Source organism: Myotis yumanensis, unplaced genomic scaffold (assembly GCF_028538775.1).
Source record: "Myotis yumanensis isolate MYYU_CA2020_CCGP unplaced genomic scaffold, mMyoYum1.0.hap1 SCAF_3, whole genome shotgun sequence".
Lineage (NCBI taxonomy): Eukaryota > Metazoa > Chordata > Mammalia > Chiroptera > Vespertilionidae > Myotis > Myotis yumanensis.
In genome coordinates, this window is record NW_027223754.1 from 175,205,425 (window position 1) to 175,231,256 (window position 25,832).

The 25,832-nt window shown below is 40.0% G+C and overlaps 1 protein-coding gene and 1 pseudogene across 1 annotated transcript in view; one reads left to right on the plus strand and one right to left on the minus strand.

Annotated features, from left to right (window-relative positions):
- FGD4 (FYVE, RhoGEF and PH domain containing 4) overlaps nucleotides 1-25,832 on the minus strand; it is a 220,422-nt gene that overhangs the window by 166,837 nt on the left and 27,753 nt on the right. The window lies entirely within an intron of this gene.
- On the plus strand, nucleotides 3,827-23,377 carry LOC139006454 (large ribosomal subunit protein uL4-like; annotated as a pseudogene).

The window sequence follows — 25,832 nt, forward strand, 5'->3', positions numbered from 1 at the left end:
AGAACCGTGTCAGAAGCTGCTATATGAGCTGTTTCCTGTATCAGGCAGCTATTTTTAATTAATGAACATTTTGTTGTAAGAGTTCACTGGAAAATAAAAACACCACCATTTCTGCAAGTTGAACTGAAGAAAGGCTTACTCTGTAAAACACTATGAAAGATTTAAGTTATTAAAAAGTGCTCTATGTATTATTTAGTGATATATAATATTTAGTGTTAAGCCCTTTATTTCCAATGTGATATTGATATAAATTAATCTCATTAAAAATCCCTCGAGGAGCAGATCTACATGCTATTTGCTTAATTTCACCTAAAAGAATAACATAACATTCTTCACATACTAAGCACTCAAATGTGAGTTGCCAGAAAATCAGAGGTAAGAAAAAGAAAGAATACAGAACTAATACGATTTCTTTAAACTAAATATTTACTAAGCAATTAGATGCAAAAATACTGTCCTACACTGACTTGCAGCTGCTCTAGCTGAAAGTATAATTAGCAATACTCACCCCCTCTACTTTATTATATTGTTCCAAGGTTGATAGGAGATAATATGGCTCAAAAGATAGCTGCTATGTAAACAAATTATATTTTTCATCCATCCAATTCTTCAACCCAGGGGTTGCCAACACCAAAAGGAGTCCTCTAAAGAGCCTGCAGCAGTGAGGGTCGGTGAGAACTCAATGGCTGCACAGCAGAACCTGAGTTCCAAAGGTCCCACACCAAGCCATTCTCCCACAGAACAGCGATGGGATTTTCATGTAGATCTAAAAGAAGGTTCTAAGAAGGTCCCCGCTGCACCGTGTATGGCAGTCGAAAAAAAAGGGGGTTTATTGTTCTCTTGCCAAACTATAATCCTCATCACAGGTGGCAAGCCACCCAACTAAACTCTACCCCACACCCTCTTCACTGACCACTTCCCTAAATTCCTTGCATTTATAAACTGCTTCACAATTTTTAAAGTGTTTCCTTATCCATTAATTCAATTCAGACAGGTTATAGAATTTCTACCTAACACATTTAACTAAAAAATGTTGGCATTTAAGAGAAATTCTGAGGTTGGGGTGGGTTCAACACATGGCCCCCATAAGCATATCCCATCGAGGGGCTGTGATGGCTAATTCCATGCATCAACTGCAGGGACTTTCTGGATGAGATTAAAATTTAAATTGGTGAACTCTGAGTAAGCAGATTGCTCTCCTTAATGTGGACAGGTCTCATTCAATCAGTTGAGACAGAATAAACCAAAAAGCCCAGCCTGCCTGAAAAAGAGAAAATTCTCAAGCAGACTACCTTTGGACTTCAATCTGGACCACTGGCTCCCCTGGGTCTGGAACCTGTTGGCCCACAGTGCAGATCTGGGCTTGCCAAGCCCCATAAACACATTCGCCAATTCCTCATAAAATACTTGTGTGTGTACATGTGTGCGCACATGCACATGGACACACACACCCACAAATCCTATTGGTTCTGTTCTCTGGAGAATCCTAATACATGTAGTCCCCATGGGAAGTTATAGCCTGGCTACCAACAGTGTAACATGCACACAGGAAAAGTCATTTGACAAGGGACAAATGGCCTCCTGTGACCAGACATGTGTAACCTTCCTTCCTACCATGGTGCTCTCCAGCAAAACACATTGTGTGGGCCTGCATGAGTATGCCAGGAGTGGACATGGCTAGGCACACCTTACTCTCCCTTACTTATTAGATCCCGAAGAAGAGAAATGACCCAGCTAGTGTAGCTCACGATTGAGCATCAACCCATGCAGCAAGAGGTCAGGGCACATGCCCAGGTTGCAGGCTTGGTCCCCAGTGTGGGGCATGCAGGAGGCAGCTGATCAATGATTTTCTCTCACCATTGATGTTTCTCTCTCTCTCTCTCTCTCTCTCTCTCTCTCTCTCTCTCTCTCTCTCTCTCTCTCTCCTTCTCCCTTCCTCTCTGAAATCAGTAAAAAAACAAAACAAAAAAAGCATAGGATCTCAAGTCAGATCATACCTGTTCACCACTTATCAAAATATGACCCTCAATATTAAGCTAAACTATCAGTGGCTTGGTTTTCTCATCTGTAAAAAATTGGAATAATAATGGTATCTATCTTCACTGGGATTCTGAGATAAAAATCCCACATGAGATAAAATGTGTAAAACATTTTGAACACTGCATGGGACATAGGAAGCTCTCAACAAACTACCCATTCTTATTTAATCAGCCTCTCAATGTTTATATAATGTAAATGCCCTACTCACCCTTGTCCTTTTTCTTTCATCTTCTGAAGAATCAAGAATTTCAGCTGGATGAGGCCAAACGCATTTAGAAACTATATCTAGTCCAGTGTTTATTTACACAGCACGCTTCATTGGGTCACACGCAAATTAAGTGCTTACCAAAGCTTTAATAAAAACGGAGGACATAAAGAAAAGTCATGACTTAAAAAATATTTCTACCTGTTGAGTTGACTACTTCCTGGCTTTGTGAAATACCCAGTAAGTGCAGAACTTAACTTAATTTTTCCCTTATGGGGTCCCTTTATAGAACACTGACAAAACAGTCTTGGTGTGGCTGCATTCTAAGCCCAAGAAGCAAATGCAATGTGTGGTTCTCTCCCTTTGCCATTTGTGACATGTGGCCTTTACTTAAAACATTCAGTTACTCTGCCCACACGAAATTAATGCTTCTGCATAGCAGTGGGCAGGCTGAAGACCTGAGTTCTCATTTAAACTCGCACACAGCCCTGACTGGTTTAGCTCAGTGGATAGAGTGTCGGCTTGAGGACTGAAGGGTCCCAGGTTCGATTCTGGTCAAAGGCATGTTCCTTGGTTGCGGGCACATCCTCAATAGGGAGTGTGCAGGAGGCAGCTGAATCGATGTTTCTCTCTCATCGATGTTTCTAACTCTCTATCCCTTTCCTTCTCCCTTCCTCTCTGTAAAAAATCAATAAAATACATTTAAACTCTCACAGCCTTTTGACCTCAGTGTTGCCAACAATGACACCACCTGCTCCCTTACTTCACAGGTTTCTTCAGAACAAAAACAGCAAAGATGGTGGGCATTTAGCACAGGCTTCCAGGTTTGCTGCACAGAGGAAAAGAAAAACATATTTTGGGGACTGTATCAATGTTCCTTCAGTGAGGACTTCATAAATATTTGAAGGTCAATGTCAAGATGAAATAGTTACTTGCCTTTAAACAATGATGCACTTCTTGTGCTATACTCTTCAAACTAATTTCTCTCCCAAAGAATTCCTATTTTAGTATTAATCCACAACAAAGGTACTCTTGACACTGACACTTTTAATTACATATTACAAAGGATTTTGGAAATCAAGGTTTTTAGTAGTAAGGCAGAACTGTGTTGAAGCTTTATTCTCATCTACTAGCTACATAGTAGGATAGCAAGACTCTTGAATCCTTGGGTTTCGTTTGCTTGTTTTTTGGTGGTGGTGGGTGTTTTGAATAAAGACGACAATTTCATCTTTTCTCTGAGGCCCAAATAAGATCACACACACCGTTATGAACAAGAAGGCACCCATCAGCATTGCTGCCCTACTCCATCAGCAGCGCTGCCCTACTCCATCAGCAGCTAGGGCAGCAAGTGTTTCCTTCAACAGTTCACACCTGAATTGCTAAGGTTGTCTCAAGTAGATTTGTTAGGCGATGTGACTTAACACAAGCCCACTGATCCAAGAACTGCAAGAAATAAGGTTAGAATTCACCCACAAAAGACATATAGGGTGAGTAAAAGTTTTAGCAAAAATGTCAGCTGTGAGTCACAGTACTTACGTTGCATTTTCTTTCTGTTCTCACTGCCTTGCTTTAATCATCGTGATGACACAAGTAAGTGTGGGATGAGCTGACAAAAATGTCAGTGCCCCCAAATACTATGTGAAGCACCAAGGCCTAGGACCCAATGCTACATCTCTCAAGAGCTATATAACCTTCTCATTTTAAATGCGGCCCTGGATATTGCCAACCTAGAAAGTCTTCAGTTAAGAGAGGAAATAAAGCTTAAAAGAATGCTTTCTTATTATTTTTTTCTCTAAGGAAGAAGATTTTTTTTCAAACTGTGATCCTATCCATTTAGTGGGTCCAATAGTAAATAACCACGTGTATAAGCACACGGGAGAAGATCTATTTCAGACACACACACACACACACACACACACACACACACACACGCATGCATTGTACCCGCCGTACTGTACTGGGTTGTAGTTAAAATTTTTGAAAGTCACTATTTGAAAGCATAGTTACTGACTACTCTCCTCAAAATAACTGAAAAAGTATTTACATATTCAGTTCCCATGGTAACACTACTTTTTAGAAGCCCATTGCTATGACAAAGAAAAAGACGACAGTTTAAAAGGGTGGGCTCTTGAGAAGGAAGTGTTCTCTCCCACTTCAGGACTCTGGTTCCAACTGATCATCAGTATCCCCAGAAAATCAATACATTTGCAAGACAAGAGACAAACATATGAAAAGATTTACTAGGGAGGGGGCAGATGCAGAGGGGAAAACATTTAATTAATTCCAGGTATTGTACTAGATTATAGGCCAGCCACACATGCAGACTTTCTCCTTTAATCCTCACAAACCTGTAAGTATCACAGTGCTGAAGCCGCTATGCTGTTATAGTTTTGCCTGTTAAGTGATGACCTAATAAAAGTCATTTTCTTACAGTTACAGGACTGGCAAGTTTGGTCATTACTGATTGTTGACTAGCAGTGTTTGGGTGTGGATGAATAGGACCTACATTCAAGATTATGAATAACCAGCCAGTAGAATTTGGAACATCCTCCAGATTCTAATTTGTCCCATAAATAGACCGCACTCAAAACAATACCTTAATTGGCAAAGAAATGGAATTCAAGAGTAAGTCCAGCCAGTGACTTGCTATGAGGTCTTGCAAAAGCCAATTTCTCTGGCCCTCTAATTGTGCATCTATAGTCACCCTGAAGGCAGAGCTTTGCAAAGTTTGTGATGGCTAAGATTTTATGACTCGTGCCTCTAAGATGACACATGCTAAGTAATAAATTTCATTACCAGAAATTTCATCACCAGGGGTAAAATTAAAAGAGGTAACAAAGAAATAAACTCTAGGGCCCCAATTCTTTCCTTGTAGCACCCTGACTGGCCTCTCGTTACCCCTCCAAACCCTGCAGGTATGGGCTGACCAGTCTTCCTAATCTTATAGATCAGTGGTTGCCAACCTTTCGGACTTCATGGACCACCAGTGGTCAGCGGACCACCGGTTGGCGACCACTGCTTCAAAGGTTTCCTTAAATCTGTCTAGAATTCTTGCCTCTGTCTTGCCACCTAGTGGCAACAGAATTCACATGACTAAAGTAATGTTGACTCGTTATGTTCAAAAGACAGAAGGGGCCTGGCCTCTCCCTGAGCCAACCACATTCTTTCTCAGTCACCAGGCAGGTGCCACAAGACTCCAGTATAAAATGGGGATAATACATTCTATAATGTGTACTAAACAGCTAGGCACTGTGCCTGACATATGGTAGTTGTACTCTCTCTCTCTCTTATTATCATTCTGGTTCTACTTTCTTTAAACAACAGGGGGAGAGGTGATGCCCCTTAGGTAGCGAAGTAGAGTCCCAAGCATTTTTCACTGACGAATTGGCTCCAGTCTTTGGTCTATTTTTAGCAATATTTGGAAACCTAGTTGGATAAAAATTAAGTTTTGTTTTAAATAAAAGTATATAGTGGCTTCCTCATAGGTGAAAAATAAACTGACAGAAAGCAAATGCTAGTGCATGGTAGGGTTTCATCAGCATTGATGTAAAAGGTAGCAAACCCTGGAGAGAATATATGAAGTGAAAGTTAATAGCCTTCAACCAGAAAAGGGAGAGAGTCAAATGCAGGAGAAACTAATGTAATAATAGCAAGTGATTACTGAGTACTTAAAAGTTTTGTATGTGTCACTGTACTTGACACTCGCCAGAAAAGGCAAACCATGGAATAAGCTGTGAAGGCATTTAAGGCGGCCACATCAAAAATGGAAAAGTAATTTTTTTTGCCAACTTTCCTATGACACATATGTAGTGTTTACTTGTCATTAACCACCTGATACTCAACAGAAAACAAACCAAATTCAAGATGAAGAAGGTCACATCTTGAAAAAGCCAAAAGGAAGGCCCTGGCCGAAGTGGCTCAGTTGGCTGGGGTTCTCCTCTGCAGGGTGGGGTGGGGGTGGGGATTGCTTGTTCAATTCCCCTTCAGGGCATAGGCCAGAGTTGCCAGCTCCGGTAGGAGGGGGTAAGAGGCGTGCAGGGGGCAGCAGATCGAATGTCACTAATATCAATGTTTCTCTCTCTGTGTCTTTCCCTCTCCCTTCCTCCATCTCTAAAAATAAAAAAATTTTAAAAATCTTAAAAAAAGAAAAAAGAAAAGCCAAAAGGAAAGATAATATCATAGGGCAAAGAGCAGAAACCAGAACAAGAGACACAGTTACTTCTATTTTTAAAATTCACAACATTCTTGAAATTCCCCCAGGAAGGTTTCTGTTTGTTTTATAGCATCTCCCAGTACTTTGTGCAAATATGTTCGTTCAAATTCCACTCTGTGAGTTCTATAAGTTCACGGCAGACAAATATACCACCTGGCAAAAAGACATCAAAATAATCAGAGAAACAGATGAATAAAATGAAAGTATGACTACTAAACTCATCAGCATTGTGGCATGTAAGCCTTGTGGGCTTTTTCTTCATCTTGTTAGCTTCTAAGACTGAAGAAATCATTTGAAAACTTTCTTACAAGCCTAGAGACACAGGAGTCATAAGGAGCCATGAAACCCTTTATCTGAAAACGACAACAATCAGTAAATTTGTATTGACACGGGTTTTAGTTGCTTGAATAGTTATGTTTTCTCCTCACATTCTCCCGATTCAAAATATGATCATTTCCCAGAAGAAAAAATAGTTTTTCCTCACTGAATATTCCACTACCTAACACAACCTTAGAAGAATCAATATGAACTCTGAACACGGTGCATAAGTGACAGACCCCTCACACAGAAACAATAACACACCTTAGCTCTGGATTAGGTGTCTCAGGGAGGGTTACTATCAATACAGCCTCATAAAAAATTCATTAGTAATATGCTGGAGAAAATGAGTTACATGTAGTCTTTTTCTTAGGTTTTCCAGTGCCCTGTTATTCAAGAAAAACAATATGTAGAAAGACTGTGGGTTTTGAAGAGAGCTCAGCTGAAATGCAGAATCCGAAGTACAGTAACTGTGATCTCCATTTATAAAATGGCAACATCTATTTGGCAGGATTACCGTTAATGTTATGTCACATAGCATACACTAAAACGTAAGCCACAGATTACAACACCTGGTAGAATCTAAATAGGTCTTCACGTTAACGGAAAGAGGACTGCCCGAAGCAGGCCTGCCTAGGGATGGCAGCACTGTGGAGTTCTTGACTTTGTGCAGGAAAGATTTCACAATACGAGTCCAGATGATTTTTCAATTTTTCTCTTTTTAGAGAGAGGAAGGGAGAAGGGAGAGAGAGATAGAAACATCAACGAGAGAGAAACATCCATTGGCTGCCTCTTGTATACCCCCTTCTGGGGATTGAGTCCACAACCCAGGCAAGTGCCCTGACCAGGAATCAAACCAGTGACCTCTTAGTTCATGGGTCAATGCTCCCGGTGATTTTGAGAGTATGTTTATTAAAGCTAGGGACAGTGAAACAAAGCAAGGTCTTAGGACAGAAGAAGCAAGAGGAGAGAACCTATGTGAGGCTGCTGTGGCTTCCAAGAAATATTATAGGAAAGAAATGAGCCTAGGCAGGGCTGCTTTGGCTCACTGGGAAGTCAGAGAAAAGGGGGCTTTGGAGACAGGGTCAGGGGGTTAGCGGAAGATGAATTATGGACTCAGTATCAAGTCACATGGGATGCTTAGAGTTTAGGAAAAAGGGAGGGAAGGAAAAGTCATGGGCATGCTCCCAAATCAGATTTTCCAGGTGAGTCCTTTCAGGGTCGTGGTCTCCACTGATTGGCCAGCTCCAGGGGGTTATTAGTCATTGTAGCCCACCTGGTTTTGCTGCTTTTCTGGGCCTGGAGCTGAAATACAACTGGAGCCTAGATGTTATCTCCAGGGACCTTCTATACCTGGCTGTAAAATGCTCAGCCAGTTTAGTTTGTTCAGCTCTGTTTTCCCATTCCACTTGCAAAGGAATTTTCCTGGCTTCTTACTATCCTGCCTCACTCAAAAGACCAACCCCTCTTTGCCTTAGTTTTTCAACATCTTTCTCTAAACTAGTTACCTCCAATTTTTTCATCATACAAACCATTAAAACGTTTTGACTCTGCACCCCAGAATATGAACATTTCTAAATTCTATATATGTGCTTCAGTACTAATATATTACAAAATACACAAAATAGAACTGTTGAAAAAATGAAATAAAACAAAACACAGTTTTAAATATTGGCTTTGTAGGATTGTTAATAACTCAAGGCATAATAAAACGGAAGCCAAAGTTCATACTTAACAACAGTGGATGCCAACTTAGATTCCAAAGAATCATGACAATTCTGATTTTATTTTTGTGGTCACCTTCTTACAGAACTCAAAGGTTTCGCAGTTTGCAGTACTCTTATTCAAAAACAAGGCATGGTTGTCCCAAGGTAGCTTTATTTACTTGCAGCAAGTAAAGGAGATGCAATTCATATCCAAAGCTCTGCCTCTCCGAAGGAAGGCTTAACATTCTTATATACACTACTAGAGGCCCAATGCATGAAATTTGTGCAAGCGGCTCAGCCCCTGCCACCTCAGCAGCCACCTCTACCTCGGCCCCCACCGCTGAGTCTTCATCCAGCAGGTCATCCGGGAGGACATCAGGTCTAATTAGCCTATTACGCTTTTATTATTATAGATTTGGTCATTGGAGCAGAGCTAAAAGATCGAAATACTAGATATTCTCCAAGCTCCCTTTCAGCACTAGGACTCTGGTCTCTACTGAAATTTGCATTTGATTAGTAATATGCTACATACTGTTCTTGGCACAAATAACAATGTAAAATGTTTTAATAGTACCTAATAAGCTGACCATTTTTTATTAGAGGCCCAGTGCGCGGGATTTGTGCACTGGTGGGGGGCGTGGCCTGTGGGGATCGGGAGCATAGCTGTGGGAGCATAGCTCATCCTGGTCAGCCAAGTGGCTGTGAACCCGCCCTCTGAGCGGCTGCTCCCACTGTGGGAGAGCCGCTCATCCCGGTCAGCTGAGTGGCGCTCCCACTGTGGGAGTGCACTGACCACCAGGGGGCAGCTCCTGCTTTGAGCATCTGCCCCCTGGTGGTCTGTGCATGTCATAGTGACTGGTCGACTGGTCGTTCTGGTCATTCCGCCGTTCGGTTGCTGAGCTTTTATTATATAGGATGTTTTTATTTGTAGTTTGATTACAATTGACGAATTAAATATTATATTCGTTTTAGATGTATAGCACAGTGGGTGGACATTTATATAACTTATGAAGTGATCCCCAGTAAGTCTAGAACCCACCTGAAACCATATATAGTTATTACAATATTATTGACTATATTCCTCTTGCTGTACTTTACATCCCTATGACTATTTTGTACTGCCAATTCGTACTTCTTAATACCTTCACCTTTGTAACCATGATCATTTTTAAATAAATAAATATATATATTTTTTTTCTTCATTGATTTCAGAGAGGAAGGGAGAGGGGGGGAGAGAGAGAGATAGAAACATCAATGATGAGAGAGAATCATTGATCAGCTGCCTCCTGCATGTCCCGTACTGGGGGATCGAGCCCATAACCAGGGCATGTGCCCTGACCAGGAATCAAACCATGATCTTCTGGTTCATAGGTTGATGCTCAACCACTGACCACACAGGCGGGGCCCCATGATAAATTTCAATGAAATAGCACAGCCTACATATGTATGTACTCACATATAAACATACCGCAAAACACAACTTTTAAATCCGGGTCCACTGAGGACATCCTTGAAGCTCACAAAATGCTGCAACAATACATATTATTCCATATTAATTTGACAAACCAAGCACAGGCTGTCTTTTCTTACAAAAAGACCCTAGCAATTAGATGTTAGAAATTTCCCTCCTCACTCTACAGACTCTGCGGTGTATTTGTGATGTATACTTGTGGCATGCATTGGGTGGACTAGTTCCAAAATGAGGACAGTTGTAAAGGACAAGAAAAGTAATCTAGTTCCCACAATTCCCTAAGAAGATCATTATATCTTCAGGCTTTATTATTTTGGGTGTAGTAGTCCTGAATTAAGTTAATGGGCAAAATGACCCTAGATACGCTGGCTAAAATATAAAATGTCTCACAGTGATTCTCCCTCATTACCTCTGATTCTTAGTTTAAAATAAAAATGATAAAGCAAAATTGAGACAATACTTTTAAAAACAGTTTTTCTTGGTTGAAATTATATATTTACAGCTAAGTAACTTTCTAATGATATAAAATAGAATACATGAAAAGTAGAGAACAGAGGCTTATTTTGCTTTTTAAAATCTAAAGGTTTCCAAATAATTTACTTCCTTCATCAAGTACACACCTGCCCATTATAGAGCTCAGAACTGGTTATACCAGCTCATGTTCCCTCACTTCCATTTTGGCCCCAATATTACCCTGTTAATGCAAAAACAACAAACATTTAAATGAACATTTACTGAGGAGGAGATGGGGTGGGGGGACAGGTGGGGGAGGAGGGGGAAAAGGAGGAGGGGGAAAAGGAGGAGGGGAGGGGGAGGAGGAGGAAGAGGAAGGGGAAAAGGAGAGGGGGGTGGAGGAGGAGGAGGAGGAGGAGGAGGAGGAAGAGAAGAGGAGGAGAAGAAGAATCCCAGCTCAGATGATTCAAACAAGAAAATGCCAGATTATTTGTTCACAGGGACTTCCATTTTAAAGGACTGCATCCCTTTGTGCAAAAGGAACTCATGGACTTCTTTAGAATATATAACAGCTTTAATTTTTCTTAATGTCCATCAGCTCTTTCAGATTAACTTTGATTACTTTAGTTAAACAGTTCTGGATTAAGTTCATTCAAGGATTAAAGAGCAGGATCTGAACTTTAAGAGGTTTTGGTTGAAATGGGTCCAACATTAAATTAATGACAATAACAATAATATCAATCTTATAAATAAGGTTATAAATAAATCCTCCCACCAGTTCCGTTGCCTTCTAAACTGACCTTTGAGTGCTGAGCAGAATACCTTCTCCTAAAAGTGGCAATTCCAGAAGAACCAAGGGGCATTTTTCTTTTACTATCATACTCTCTCCAAGTCACTAAATACCAATTATTCAGGTGCCACAAGAACAGGAAAGGGAAGAAAAATAGGCTACAGGATGACTGCTTACCCACTGTCCCCTTAAAGCTCAGTCACAGTTCCTACTCTCCTGAATCCAGCAATAGTCACATCATGAGTACATTTTGGTCACATCCAAAATTATCCAATTACAGTGAAAAAACTGACATAATGTATTGCCTGGATTTCAACCAATTTTAAATAGTTTTGTTTGTTAATCCTCACCGAGGATATTTTTTCCATTGATTTCTTTAGAGAAAGGGGGAGAGAGAGAGAAAAAAAACATCGATGTGAGAGAGACACGTGGATTGGTTGCCTCCCACATGTGCCCCAGACCTGGATCAAACCTGCAGCCCAGGTACATGCCCTTTACTGGGAATCAAACCCAAGACCCTTCAGGACGAGGGCTGACACTCTAACCACTGAGCAACACCAGCTAGGGCTAGTTTTTAATAATAGCTACTAGTATAGGAGAACTATAACATTGCTAAATGATTTCATTTGAATTACATTTAAACAAACATAACGCAGTACTTTAGCAAAAACACCAGCTAGAAACAAGAGACCCAAACTCACTTTCATGACAGTAATGCTTGTAGAGCATTTGCCCCAAAGAATTGTGGTCTGCAAATGGACAAGTACCCACCCATTAAAATTACTAATTCCTTTTACTTTTGCAATCATTAGGCTAATGCTATGGCAATTACAATAATTACTCTTTCTTTTTAAATACAAAGAAAATAACATAATCACAATATCTCCTTCTGCAGGATTCTGTGACTAACAGCTGTTAGTTTATTCATTCCCAGTGTAACTTGATGATTCAGAGGACAAATATTTTCATGCAGGCCAAGTTCTTAAAATGAGAAAGGAACAAGTTTCCTTATTCAAAATCCAGAAATTTGAACTAGATTATGCTGCCTCCTAGAGGCCAAAAGTACATTAAAACACCCCTATATTCATCACAATGTCTAGTTTTAACTTCCCAGATCCTCAAATTCATCTTGATAATGACCACACAGAACATGCCCTGCTTGTCTTCTTATGTTAAGTGATTCTTTTTCTAATTTATAGGTGGATATCTCCTTGCATTTAAAAAAACTGAAATGGTTAGGGAAGAAGTCCACTGCAAATGATCCAACCTTGAAGAGATCGAGCAACTGACACAGACCTGCTGCTGTCAACCACAAAAATGGATTATTAATAAATGCGAAGATTTAAAAATGTATAATGTTATGTTTAAATACAATGATCCTGGTAGTGCAGAGCCCTATGCCTAAAAAAGCTCTAAGTATAAAGTAAAGCTTTCTCTGTCAGTATAATGTCCTGTTAAACAAAATGGATAAAGGTGCTTCTCAACCTGGAGAATATGTAGACAATGAACACACATGGCAAGCAACTGTTGCTGGGAAATCCTTGTTCACAAGATTACTGTTAAAGTATCCGGAGAAAACATGGAGATGAATAAAACTTAATTCAAGGAAGTCTAGTACAATGCAACCTTCCTCACTTCTTTTTGGCTGCATGCTGCTTCATTGTGTCGCTGTAATAAAAGTTCTGACAAGTGGGAAGTTTCAATGCATTCACACGGAGCAATTCTGTAGCAGTTACCCTGGGGATTCCAGCACAAAACCATCCTAAGTAGGTCAAAGCTCCCCAAACAGTATTTAGATCACCAAAACCTTCATAGGAGACTTTAATGCTCTGTCACTTCACCCAGAAAGGAAGAGAAATACAAAGGATCACAAGATGCTTTGTTAGAAACAAGGGCATTGAGGATTTTAAAAGGGCAGCTATTAAAAGAATTTTCTAAGATTCTAAATTGGAGTCTGGTCAACTTAAGTTGTTTACCAGCAAAACACTTGGTCAAAAGCATACTTACGATCCTGATGAATTAAATGAAAAAAAAGTAAAACAAAACTTCTAGATTACATATATACTAGACAAATAGAAATCGTAACTTGTTTAAAACAATCATTTGGTATGGACTCAGAAGCTGGACCTATGGCCTCGGTTCTGTTTATAAAACCTTCATGATTTTAAAAAATATTTTTTTAAAGCTTAAAAAAGACTAGTGATTGATGGAAGGGCAAAATCAGAGATTCAATCTGACAAAAAGAAACATTTTGAGATGTTCTAAATTAAATGACAGTGGGCTGGAGAGTGAACAAAAGAGACACGACATTTAGTCTGTTGGTAACTAGGGGCCAGCTATCAAGACTGCTCACATTCCTGAGTGTACGCTGGAACCCCGAATTAACTTCCAGGTGGCTATTTCCACTCCTATCTAAGACAGCACAGCAGCCTCTGCTTCTTGTTTACACATGAACTTTCCAAAATGTTGCCCACAACCAATCCAAAAGAGCAAACACCCCTTCCTTAGGGACTCTGCGGAGCCTATCCCAGAATTAGCCCTTCTCGACCTTTTCCCATCCCTTCACCGACAGCCAATGTACATTCTTTCAAAACAACTTACATCCTTCTCCCCACTACTTGATGTATAAAGAGGTGTTGGATCACCAATACCGGGCTGCGGAGATTTTGCATTTCCCCCTGGCACTGCAGATGGTGGTTTCAACTTCATGCCCCAGGACCTGGCCTTCTTTTTCTTGCCAGCAATGACCCAATAACCTCTTTCTTTTAGAAGACTTTTGGTCGTGGAAATTAAAAATTTTGTTTAACATGTCTACTAACAACCAGAACATATGAGTATCCTGTGGAGAACACTTGAAAAGCAAATAGTACATATGTTAAACCCTAATTATTCCAGTACTTCAACTCCAACATTGAGAAGTACTGTTTTCCTCATTTCTTCAACAATTTCTGGCTGCCTGGGCACATTAGATGGTGACAACGGGAACTAACTTTAAAAGTTATAGTGTCTTGCCCAGCTGGCGTGTCTCAGTGGTTAAGTGTCAACCTGTAAACCAGGAGGTCACGGTTGGATTCCCGGTCAGGGCACATGCCCGGGTTGCGGGCTCGATCCCCAGTATCGGGCATGCAAGAGGCAGCTGATCAATGATTCTCCCTCATCATTGATGTTTCTCTCTCTCTCTCTCTCTCTCTCTCTCTCTCTCTCTCTCTCTCTCTTTCTCTCTCCCTCCCTTTTTCTCTGAAATCAATAAAAATATATATTTTTTAAAAAGTTATAGCGTCTTTTTCCTCCATGATGCAACATAAATTCAAGGCCTTCATGTTCACCAAGACAACATGATGGACCTAGAAATGCTAAATCCTTATGACTATTATTTCTGTTCTAATGTTTAATGTGACCTCAGCATTATTATTTACATTAAAATAAACAAGGGAGAAAATTTGGAACTGATCTTTTTGGTTTTTTTATGTGTGTGTAACAAGTATCCAAGAACCCGTCCGTAGTAGAGCTAGCATAATAAGAGGTAAGTTTATGCTAAAGATAGACTGGTTTCTCACAGAACCCAAATGCAGGCCTGCAACTCAGACTCAGGAAAGAACTGGGAATGGGAAGGCCACAAGAAATCAAGGGAGTGCCTGCTTCTGGCCTCCATGTCTCATGTCAAGGACTATGCTTTTTCCGGTAATCTCTGTTATTCAGCCTCCCTGGCCTACCACACTGTTGGGAAAACTTCCCAGACGAGGGGCCAAAAGAGGCTGACAGCTTTATTACATTTAAGAGTATATTAAGAAAACTTGCATAAGAGGAGCCCGTGCTGGGTGGTGGTGAGACACCATGGATACCCTCCCCACTGTGCTGCTGCAGTGATTCTCAACCTTCCTAATGCCGCGACCCTTTAATACAGTTTCTCATGTTGTGGTGACCCCCAACCATAAAATTATTTTCGTTGCTACTTCATAACTGTAATGTTGCTACTGTTATGAATTGTAATGTAAATATCTGATATGCAGGATGTATTTAGGCGACCCCTGTGAAAGGGTGGTTCGACCCCCAAAGGGGTCGCGACCCACAGGTTGAGAACCGCTGTGCTAAGGGGTTACATGGGACTAGGCAAGACAGAAAGGGGTTTCAGGGTGTGACCCTGTGAAGATAAGGGGGAAATGCTTATCATGCTTGCCTGGGGTAGAGCAACAGCCTGTTCCAGGAACCATCACAAACCAGCTCGCTTTGGTGTAAGGCCTGCAAAATCATTTTGTCTGTCCTGCCAAGGCATGAGGGGTGTGTTAATTTAATGTTTGACCAAATACAGCAAGCTAATTTTTAAGTTGGTAATTTTGTACAGCCCTTGAATGATGTTAGAAATATCCAAATGGCCCTTGGCAGAAAAAAGTTCCCCTACCCCTGTTGTAGGGCCTAGGAGAGGGGTCCCTCAGGCAATCTTTGAGGGAATTTATTTTTCATCTGGATCTAGCTGGCAGCTCCAGCAATGCTCAGGCAGCACTCACATCATGGAACAGTCTTTCCTTTACACACACAGGCCCTAATTTCACATATTAATATGATTTTCGCAGTCCAACATGCACATTCCTAGAAGCATATTCTGTCTGGCCCAGCTAAGGTCTGTCTATTAAATTATCTGTGCTTAATCAAACAGAGAACCTGAAAGCCCATCCACTTGGTAATGAGTTATATGGGCTTTTGTATGTCTGACATCTAAAATGTCCTTATTTACCTGGAGAGTATTATGCTAAGTGAAACAAGCCAGTCAGAGAAAGATAAGTAGCACATGATCTCACTCATGTGGAATTTAATGAACAAAATAAACTGAAGAACAAAATAGATCCAGGGACATAGAAGCATGGAACAGACTGTCCAACCTTAGAAGGAAGGTGGGGGGAGGGTGGGTGGGTGGGAAGAGATCAACCAAAGAACTTGTATGCATATATAAATGCATAACCAATGGACACAGACAATAGGGTGGTAAAAGCCTGGGGCAGGGGGCAGGGGTGGGCTAAAGGAAGTCAATGGGGGACAAGGGGGATATATGTAATACTTACAACAATAAAGATTTAAAATCAATATATAAAATGTTCTTATTTTACCTATAATTTCTTTTTGTTTTTAATTATAGTCACAATACATAGTTATTATAATACTAGAGGCCCAGTGCACAAAATTCATGCATGGGTAGGGTCCCTAGCATCTGCCGGCTGGGGCCTCCCTTTGCACCCGCCTTGGCCTGGCACCACCCGCCTACCTGCTCCACCATCTCACTGGGGTCCCGCTCTTGTCAGGGCTCATCAGGGTCAGCAGCACCTCCACTGCTGCCTGCTGCCAGGGCCATATCGTCAATGCCTGCCATGTTCCACCCCACCCCCTGGTGGTCAGCGCAGTCTAACTCCCAGTCGGTCAAACTCCTGCCCATAGGGTCAATTTGCTTATTAGCCTTTTATTACATAGGATTACTGACTCTATTCCCTATGCTGTACATTACATACCTGTGAGATATTTTATAGCTGGAAGTCTGTACTTAATTCTCTTTCCATTTTCTGCCCATCTCCCAACCACCTCCCTATTTTACTTTTATTTTTGAAAGATATTTTCTATGAGTATAAAATTCTAGGTTTATAGTTTCTTTCTTTGAGTACTGTAAAGATGTTGCTCCTTTGTTTTCTCGCTGCATTGTTTCAGAGGAGAAATCAGCTATCAAAGATCCTTATCTTTATTCCTCCATATGTAATTAATCCTCTCCTTGCCCCCGAACCCCTCAACCCATCTCCCTGATGACTGTTTTAAAAATGTTCTTTTGAACAATCTGATTATGATGTGCTTCTGTATAACTTTCTTAGTGTTTCTTGTGCTTTCAGTTTACTGAGCTTCTTAGATCGATGGATTTAATGTTTTCATCAAATTTGGGAATATTTTGGCTATTTCTTCCATTTCTTTCCCGTCCCCCACCCCTGCCTTCTATCCTTCAAGGATTATGAGTATATTGTATCAGGCTGTTTAATGTTGTCCACAGCTCACTTATCCTCTTTTCCTCCCCAACCCTCCATTCTTCTCCCCTGTACAGGGGATGTATTTTTGATCATTTCTATTATGCCTAAAAGTTCAGTAATCTTCTGCAATGTCTAATGTGGCATTAATCCCATCTGGTATATATTTCATCTCAGATATTGTAGGTTCCAACTTTAGTTCTATCTGGGTCATTTTTTTTTTTTATATCTCCCATGTCTACACTTTACTCTTTTTAAACATGTAATAGAGTTATAACTTGTTTTAATGACCTTCTCTGTTAATTCTAACATCTGCATTACTTCTGGCTTGGTGTCAAGTGATAATTCTTCTCATTAGGGTTGTGTTTTCCTGTTTCCTTGCAATCATTGACTAGATGCCAAACATTTTAAAATTCACTTTGCTGGATGTTGGATATTTTTGTATTCCTATAAATATTCTTGAGTTTTGTTCCAAGAAATGCAGTTAGAAATTACTTGGAACAGTTTGTGCCTTACAGGTCTTGCTTTTATGATTTTTTGTACAAGACCAAGGCATTTCTCGGACTAGGGCTAATTACTCCCCACTATTATTGCAAAGCCATCCCGACTATGGGATGGTTTTGGGAAATATTATTTGTTATAATCTGAAATATAAGAACTCAAATCAGTCTCTATACAAGCAAATTGGGCAAGTTTATTAATAAGTGTAAACACGATTTTGCTTCTCTGTAGAAAGAACATATTATTTATTAGCCAAACCAAGACACTTACCCAGGACCAATGCTAAACAAAATGCGATATCAGTATAAAAACCAGGGAAGTCAATAAAAAGCTTTTGCACAGCAAAGGAAACCATCAACAAAACAACAAGAAAGCCCACTGCATGGGAGAACATATTTGCCAATGATATCACCGATAAGCATTTAATCTCCAAAATTTACAGGGAACTCATACAACTTAACAAAAGGAAGATAAACAATCCAATCAAAAAATGGGTAAAGGACCTAAATAGACAATTTTTGAAAGAGGACATACAGAAGGCCGAAAGACATATGAAATCATGCTCAAAGTCACTAATTATACAAGAGATGCAAATCAAAACGACAATGCGGTATCATCTCACACCTGTCAGACTGGCTATCATCAACAAATCAACAAACGACAAGTGCTGGAGAGGATGTGGAGAAAAAGGAACACTCGTGCACTGCTGGTGGGAATGCAGACTGGTGCAGCAGACTATGGAAGACAGTATGGAGCTTCCTCAAAAAACTAAAAATGGAACTCTCATTTGACCCAGTAATCCCACTTCTAGGAATATATTCCAAGAAACCAGAAACACCAATCAGAAAGGATATATGCACCCCTATGTTCATAGCAGCATAATTCACCATAGCTAAGATTTGGAAACAGACTAAGTGCCCATCAGCAGATGAGTGAATTAGAAAACTGTGGTACATCTACACAATGGAATACTACGCTTCGGTAAAAAAGGAATTCTTGCCATTTGCAACAGCATGGATGGAATTGGAGAGCATTATGCTAAGTGAAATAAGCCAGTCAGAGAAAGACAAATACCACATGATCTCACTCATTTGTGGAATATAGAAAACAATATAGACTGATAAAAAGGGACAGATCCAAAGACAGGGAAACAGCGATCAGACTATCAATCCCCAGAGGGAAAGTAGGGAAGGGTGGGGGTAAGGGGAAGAGATCAACCAAAGGACTTGTATGCATGCATATAAGCCAAACCAATGGACACAGACAACAGGGGGATGAGAGCATGAGTGGGGGGGGCGGGGGGGGGGGGGGGTGTTGGGGATTAATGGGGGGATGAGGACACATTTGTAATACCTTAACCAATAAAGAAATTTAAAAAACAAACAAACAAAACCTTTAAAGGAAAAAAAAAACAAAAAGAAGCAAAACAAAAAACCAGGGAAGTCTCAGGAGACTAGTATTATACAGAAAATGGGATAACAATATCTACCTCAGGGTTATTGCTAAATTGTAAACAATACTTTAAAAGATTTAACAGAGGGTTTATCATAGAAACCATCTATTTTATCATAATTGAATATAGTTCTGTAAGTTTCAAAGATCTGGACTATATCCTTCCCAACTCCCACCCCACCTTTGCCCTTCTAAATTTTACCACTCCTTCAAAATTAAGCTAAAATATCCTTTTAGGGGCATTCATTTAATGAAGTCATCTGTGACTACCCAAACCTAACAGCCAATTGAAAAAAAACACTATGATCTAAAAGACCAGACTCTAGAATGAGATCATCAGGGAGGAAAGAAGAAAAACAAAATTTAAACCAAGTCAAATAGAATTGAGTACTTGTACCACAGTACCCAGTCTGTACTACAGTGGGAGATGCTGTGCTCTTCAACAGGTTCTCTATGGAAAGGATTCTGGGAAGATTGCAGAGTAGAAAGTACCAGGTATCTGTTTCCTCTCCTAGACAACAATTTCACTAGCAGAATCTGTCTGAATATAACTATTTTGAAACTCTAGAGTGTGCTGAAGGCTTGCAACTTCCAGAGGAAGACAAGGATGGTAAACTGTACTTATTATAGGTCAATTTCAGCTCTTTGCACAGTAGCAGTAACCCACTCCCCACCCCCAGCCACTTGGTAGGCAGCTGTGCACATGTTCCTGGAGCAGCTGCACACAATTGATGGGAACCAGGGCAGACAAAAAGGATTCTATCCTCCAAATAATGGAGATCTATGCTTTCATTGCTGATTACTGCTTCTGATGACAAAAGGACAAAGGGGTGGGCAGCCTTTATTGTTATAACTTTCCATATTACCCTCCCCCACCAGATGAAGTGATTTATAGAAGATTTAAAGAGTACGAGCCCTGTTTTCCCAATTCATTTTTCACTTTTTCCACTGTCAGGAGGCAGACATTAAAGACTAGGAACAATAACACATACAGGAGAATTAGAAACTGACCAAGCACATTCCCACAGAAAGACTCAGAAAAGACCTGAGAAGACCATAAGTATACACTTCAGTCTGACCTCAGCATAAGACTAGACTATGAAAATAAGGAAAAAAAAACAACAACACACACACACACACACCAAACACACACACACACACACACACACACACACACAATAAAAACAATAACAAAATATGGGAAATTCTGAGAAAATGGAGAATCTAATCTCCTGAGTTAACACATTATTAGATTCAAATGTCCAATGTTCAACAATAAAATCACAAGGCAAACAAATAAACAGCAATGTATAACCCATTCAAACAAAGAGTAAGTAAATAAACAGATTTTGTCCCTGGAAAAGACCTAATGGCAGATATATAAGACATTAAAACAAATCTCATAAAGATGCTCAAAAACTAAAGAAATATGAGGAGAAAGTCAAGAAAATGTGTGACCAAAATGAGAATATTAATAAAGAGGTAGAAAACTTAAAAAGATATGAAAAAGAAATTCTGAAGCTGAAGAGTACAATAACTAAAATGAAAATTTCACTAGAGGGATTCAAAGGCAGATTTGAGCAGGCAGAAGAAATAATCACCAAACTTGAAGACAAAACAATAGAAATTAACAAGTCTGAGGAACAAAAAGGAAAATATTGAAGAAAGGCAAACAGAGCCTAAAGACCTGTGGGACATCATCAAGTGGACCCAAATACACATCCTTGGATTCTGGAAGTGTGAGTTGGCCAGTTTTGTTCTTTTTCAAAATTTTTGGGCTATTTGAGGCCCCTTGTGATTCCATGGGTTTTTCTATTTGTGCAAAAATGTCACTGGAATTTTGATAGGGACTGCACTGAGTCTGTATGAAGATTGCTTTGGAATGCATTGACATTTTAACATTTATGTCTTCCAATCCCAGAACATGGGACATGTTTCCATTTATTAATGTCTTTTAAGATTTCTTTCAGCAATGTTTTGTAGTTTTCATTGTACAAGCCTTTTGCCCTCTTGGTTAAGCTAATTCCTAAGTATTTTATTCTTTTTAATATTACTGTAAATGGAATTGTTTTCATAATTTCCTTTTCTGTGTTCACTGTTTGTGTATAGAATGCAGTTGAATTGTGTGTGTGGACTTTGTATCCTACTTTGCTGAATGCATTCATCAGTTCTAACAGCTTTTTTGTGTGAGGAATCTTTAGGGTTTTCTACAGAGAAGATCATATTGTCTGTAAATAGATAATTTTACTACTTCCTTTCCAATTCAGATGCCTTTTATCTTAAAAAAGAATAAAACTGGCCAACTCACAGTTACTAATTTCAAAACTTACTGCAAAGCTATAGTGATCAAAACAATGTGGTATTGGCATAAAGATTTAAACCATGGTAGACCAATGGAACAGAATACAGAGCTTAAAAATTAACCCGCATATGACCAAATGATGTTTGACAAGGGTGCCAAGATGACTCAGTGGGAAAAGAACCATATTTTCAACAAATGGTGCTGGGAAAACTGGATATCCACTGGATTAAAATGACTATCATCAAAAACAGAAAACAGTCCTAGCTTGTTTGACTCAATGGATAGAGCATCAGCCTGTAGACCAAAAGGTCCTGGGTTTGATTCCCGTCAAGGGCATGTACCTGGGTGCAGGCTTCTCCCTGGACCAGCTCTGGTCAGGGCTCATGCAGGAAGCAATCAATCGATGTGTTTCTCCCACATCGATGTTTCTCTGTCTTTCCCTCTCTCTTCCACGTTCCCTAAAAAAAGATTCAGTGGAAAAATATTCTCAGGTGAGGATTAACAAAAACAACAACAGAAAACAAGTGTTAGTGAGGCTCTGGAGAACTTGGAACTCTCGTGTACTTTTAGTGGGAATGTGAAATGGTACAGCCACTGTAGAAAACAGTATGGTGGTTCCTCAAAAAATTGAAATTTTTTTCCTGTGAGAGCCACCAAGTTGAGAGGAGCGTGGCCATCGCCTTTCCCCATCATGGCATGTTGTCGTCCAGATATCAATGTACTCTGACAAGGGGAAATAATCTGGCAAAAATGTCACTTTGCCTGCTATGTTCAAGGCTCTCATATGACTAGATATTATGAACTTTGTTCACCCCAACTTCCATAAAAACAATACACAGCCCTAGGCTGTGAGTAAATTAGCAATCATCAAAAACAATTGACAGCCCCATGCTGTTGGTGAATTATCAGTCATGAAACCAGTGCTGAGTCATGAAGTAGTAGCAGAGCTATGGCTGGAGTTCAAGGCAGTGGACTCATTGTTCTAAATGAGTGCTTTTGGCAGCATGTGCTGTGGGAGCCACACGTATGCACCAACCAAAACGTAGTGTCACTGGCACTACACAGTAAACACAACACAGAAATGATATGCCATCTGCTCGGCCCTGGCTGCCTCAGCCTTATCAGCCCTCGTCATGTCCAAAGGTCATTGTATTGAGGAAGTTCCTGAACCTCCTTTGGTGGTTGAAGGTAAAGTTAAAGGCTACAAGAAAACCAAGGAGGCTGTTTTGCTTCTTAAAAAACTTAAGGCCTACGCCCTAGCCGGTTTGCCTCAGTGGATAGAGTGTCGGCCTGTGAACTGAAGGGTCCTGGGTTCAATTCCAGTCAAGGGTACATGCCTGGGTTAGGGGCTGGATCCCCAGTGAGGGACGTAAGGAGGCAGCCAATCAGTGATTCTTTCTCATCATTGATGTTTCTATCTCTCTCTCTCCCTCTCCCTTCCTCTCTGAAATCAATAAAAATATATATTTTTTAAAAAAGAAACTTAAGGCCTAGAATGATATCAAAAAGATCTATGCCTCTCAGCAAATGAAAGCTAGCAAGGGCAAAACAAGAAACCGTCATCGAATCCAGCGCAGGGACCTTGCCTCATCTATAATGAGGACAACGGCATCATCAAAGCCTTCCGAAACATCCCTGGAATTACTCTGCTTAATGTAAACAAACTGAACATTTTAAACTTCTCCCGGTAAGCACTTGTTTCTGCATTTATACTGAAAGTGCTTTCGGGAAGTCAGGTGATCTGTATGGCACTTGGCGTAAAGCTGCCTCCCTCAAGAGTAACTACAACCTTCCCATGCACAAGGTGCTCAGTACAGACCTTAGCAGAACCTTGTAAAGCCCAGAGATCTGAATAGCCCTCCAAGCACCTTGCAAAGAGATTCATCACAGAGTGTTCAATGGTTATAGCATTTCCATTTTGCAAGATTAAAAGAGTTCTGGGGATGAATGGTGCTGATGCTGGCACAATAATGTGATTGTGTTTAATACCACTGAACTGCACACTTAAAACTGGTTAAGATGGCCCTGGCCAGTGTGGCTCAGTTGGTTAGGCATAATCCCAGGCACCAAGAGGTCGCCAGTTCGATTCCCAGTCAGGGCACATGCCTGTGGTGCAGGCTCAATCCCTGGTAGGGGGCTTGCAGGAGGCAGCCGATCGATACATCTCTCCCTCTCCCTTCCTCTCTCTCTCAAAGGAAAAAAAAAAAATTCAATACAAACATATTTTTTAAAATATGGTTAAGATGATAAAATTTATGTTATGTGTATTTTACCACAATAAGAAAGGGCTAGAGGGGGTTAGTTCTCTGTGGATGTCCTAAATGGACAGGGAAGTAATGGGAAAGAACATCACAAAATCAGGATGGGGATAGATCTTGCCATGCATAATATCTCCTTGAATTCTTTTAATTCATTCAGGTAGCTAACAATCATCAATGCTATAAGGATCTTATTTGTTTTACTTACTGTTGATTAGACCTATGGGAAAGTTTTTTTTCCAGAAAGTAATCCGAATGATTTCACAAAACAAAGAAGGGGAGTAAAGAGTTGATAGTCAAAGATGAACTGGAATCCAAGGGAAATTTCTTATTTGCCATATTGTAGACATTCAAGGTATACACATAGGAATAATTGCTTTAAATGTAAATTATTTTAGTTCTGAGAACAAAACATGCTAAAGGTTATAAATAAGTCCATTTCATTAAAAATATGCAAAGGGCTTTAAAAAATCTTTATGCCGGGCTGGCGTGGTTGCGCATTGATCTATGAACCAGGAGGTCACGGTTTAATTCCCAGTCAGGGCACAAGCCCAGGATGGGGGCTCGATCTCAGCGTGAAGTGTCCTGGAAGCAGCCAATTGGTGACTCTCTCTCATCATTGATGTTTCTATATCTCTCTCCCCTCCTCTCTGAAATCAATAAAATTATATTTTAAAAAAATCTTTATAACAAATTTATTTGGCCATATGTTGATAATTCTCAAAGCTGAGTGATAGAGCTAGAGGTCATATTTTCCTCTATATTGCATTAAGTTTGAAATTTTCCATAAGAAGTTAAATAAAATTGTTTATTTGGTGCATTCTTTACCATAAAATGTTATATTGCTTTTGGCTATTAAGAGTCACATGTTTCCATAGGACAACATGGACTGGACTGCAAAGCAAGGAGAATGCACAAATGAAATTATGCACCCACCATGTGATCATTGGAGCTCTCTACTTTTTGCTTCAGGATCTCAACCTCCAAAGAATAGTAAACATAACCAATCCAGTCAGTTGTATTACTTTGCAGTGTGACTATACCTCACAAACTGATACACCTGCACCTGTATTGATAACTTCTTCAGCAGTTTCCCACTTTTGATTCACCAAAATTCCATTCTTAGACAACTGAAGGCATTTACTTGCTTTTGGATTCAATGTTATCTGCCCACTCACAGGTGCAACAGTGATCTCAAGATTAAAAACAGAAAGGGATGGGAATAGTGTCTGGTATGTATTAAGACTCAGAATTCCACAAGAAGTTCCATGTACCACAGGGAGCGATATCAAATGCTTTTCCTATAAAACTATTCCCCAAATCACTAAGAAAAAAAAAATAGTGGCCAAAACCGGTTTGGCTCAGTGGATAGAGCGTCAGCCTGAGGACTGAAGGGTCCCGGGTTCGATTCCGGTCAAGGGCATGTACCTGGGTTGCAGGCACATCCCCAGTGGGAGATGTGCAGGAGGCAGCTGATGGATGTTTCTCTCTCATCGATGTTTCTGGCTCTCTATCTCTCTCCCTTCCTCTCTGTAAAAAATCAATAAAATATATTAAAAAAAAAAAAAGAAAAGAAAAAAAAAATAGTGGAATAGGATGGCTTCCCAGAAATGTTATGTCAAGACAGACTTAAGAATAGACAATATAAAGAAGAACGAATTTAAATGAACTTTAAAGTCAGTATGCTTTTCAATCAATTAGAACTTTAGAGATCAAAAGCTGTTCAGACTGCCGACATTTACACAGCTTCCTCCAAAATACATAAGTGCACATAAAAAAGGAACATCCAGGAAACTCCATTTTCCAACAAACTGGCTTGTGAAGAAGAATGTCCAAAGGATGTAGTTCAGGAAGGTAAGAAATCCTGTGATTGTTATCATTACATCAGCATGACCTTAATCAGTAACTTTCTCCTCATGCACATGTGAAAGAAAACAAAAACAGACATCTTTCTAAGGAATACCACAAATACCAAGGGAAATTAAAACACCCATGGTAATGTCTTTATATCATTTTAAAATCAGAAAAGTCACAAAACTGTGCAATATTCTAATTTACATTGCAATGGAAATGAGAATTATAGGTAGATTTTAGGTGGAATTTTAAAGCCACTTCTAATCTCTTTGC